Here is a 2,500-nt window from a genome sequence, read left to right as displayed (position 1 = left end):
GTTATTCTAATAATCTGTCAGAATGAAAAGTAACTCAATCCAGTTTGATAAATGACCACTTTCGTAAGAATATGAATGCCATCTTAGGAATGCATTCACTACATCCAGTAATTTGGGCTGCAGAACGTTTATGTGTTAGACCACTAGCATGGAGAAAACAAGATAGGTTGAAGGAGCCCTATGGTAAATCACAAATGAGACGATCGCTCTTGCTTTCCTTATCATGTATGAATATTTTCCCCCGATCAATTTGTCTTTGCTGTCACTTGAGTTTGTATAATGCAAATTTTAGCGCTAATATGAAACTAAAGATGAAACTAACGATGAAAACCCTCACGATATATAACCTGTGTATTATATTTCCCCAATGGTAATTATATCTCAGTTGACATTAGTTCAATTTCGACAATGGTAAAAACATGGGCTGGGGGGGGGGGGGGCGGTGGCTGTGGTACGTACATACATATGTTTAGCACCGATTTTAACAGTAATAAGGTGGAGGATTAACTCTCTTTGTCCTATAATGAAAAGGCTCAAGCTCTTGCTCTGCTTTTATTCTCATTAAGCCATAACTTGGGTTGACCACGCCGAAGGGCGAACCCGTTGAAATGCGTCTGTGTACTCAGATTTCCAATGGTTACCTGATAGATACGTATTCTCATTTAGTCTGATTCATGCATCATGTGACTTAATGAGAATAAAAGCAGAGTAAGAGCTCGAGCCTTCTCATTATATGACAAGGGGAGCTAATCCTCATCCATATTATAAATGCTTGAGAGCACTGCAAAGTCTTCAGTGGCCCTTGTGTCTCATTAGCTCTTGGATTTTAAAATTAGAAAAAAAAATTCTTAAAAGGAACTAAAGTATAAAACTAGATAAAAACCTTATTTTGGTAGGTCTTAATGAAATTATATATATAATTGTTATATATATAAAGGTTGCTCGTATTAAAATGGTGTTTTGTAAAAAGAATATGCTGAGAACAAGATTCCAGATATTCAAAGATGATAATATCATAATATTGATAAAAACACTGCATTGGAAGAATATGACTCTATGGATATTTGTAGCTGTTTGCTGGAGATCTTACAAAGGCTTAAAAGATTTCTTGCACCATTCGATAATATGCTTTTCAATTACTTGGAATTGAATTTAAATCTCTAATCGTTAAATATCCAAAATTATCAAACAGCGTTTTTTCGTGTGTGCAGTGTTTCTTACAATGGGAGTCTTGCATTAGCTCGGCCAATGAGTGCCTTAATTTTGATGTAGGTTTCTCACGTCTTTCACTGATTACTCAACTTATTTAGATACCTCACTTATTGGCTGATTAGATAACGTCACTGATGTCCTGATATATGTATGTATACACACATATATACATACATACATACATGTATATATATATATATATATATATATATATATATATATATATACATATATATATATATATATATATATATATATATATATATATATATATATATATATATATACATATATATATATATATATGTATATATATATATATATATATATATATATATATATAGTATGTATGTATGTATGTATATATATATATATATGTGTGTATACATACATATATCGGGACATCAGTGACGTTATCTAATCAGCCAATAAGTGAGGTATCTAAATAAGTTGATACCGATTCTGACCTTACAAATCACTGCGATGTTAACAAAGTCGAACGTTTGCCGCACGTAGGTACGTATATTATGAATTCCTATTTACAGAAAAAATTATAAACTAAAAAATTCGCCTCCCGTTAAAATTCATGAAACTATATTAATTCCGAGGTAGAACGATATAGATAGTAAAGGACATTTGTAGCTCAATGCAATATATATATTATATAATATATATATATAATAATTATATATTTAATATATATATATGCTATATATATATTTATATATATATATATATATATATATATGTATATATATATATATATAGATATTATTTATTATATATATATATATATATATATATACATATATATATAAATAATATATATATATATTATATATATATATATATATATTATATATATATATATATAAAGGTATAAGCCACGAAGGAAAAATAAACAACGGAGTTTCCGCAAGATCTTTCGATGTTCAACGTCCTTTACTTAGCAGTTTTTCTGCTAAGTGAGGGACGTAGAACGTCGAAAGATCTTCCGGAAACTCCGTTCTTTATTTTTCCTTCGTGGCTTATACCTTTATTTATGGATTTATCACGTTCCAAACTTTCGTGATTCAGTTATACACACACACACACACACACACACACACACACATATATATATATATATATATATATATATATATATATATATATATATATATATATATATATATATATATGTGTGTGTGTGTGTGTGTGTGTGTGTGTGAATGTTTCAGTCATTAAATGTGCGTGCTTTTTTTGTCCTAAATATAAAGCCTCGAATAAAGTTCAATATCCAATTCAT

The sequence above is a fragment of the Macrobrachium nipponense genome, chromosome 4 (genome assembly GCF_015104395.2).
Source record: "Macrobrachium nipponense isolate FS-2020 chromosome 4, ASM1510439v2, whole genome shotgun sequence".
Classification (NCBI taxonomy): Eukaryota; Metazoa; Arthropoda; class Malacostraca; order Decapoda; family Palaemonidae; genus Macrobrachium; species Macrobrachium nipponense.
This window is presented reverse-complemented; position numbering follows the sequence as displayed.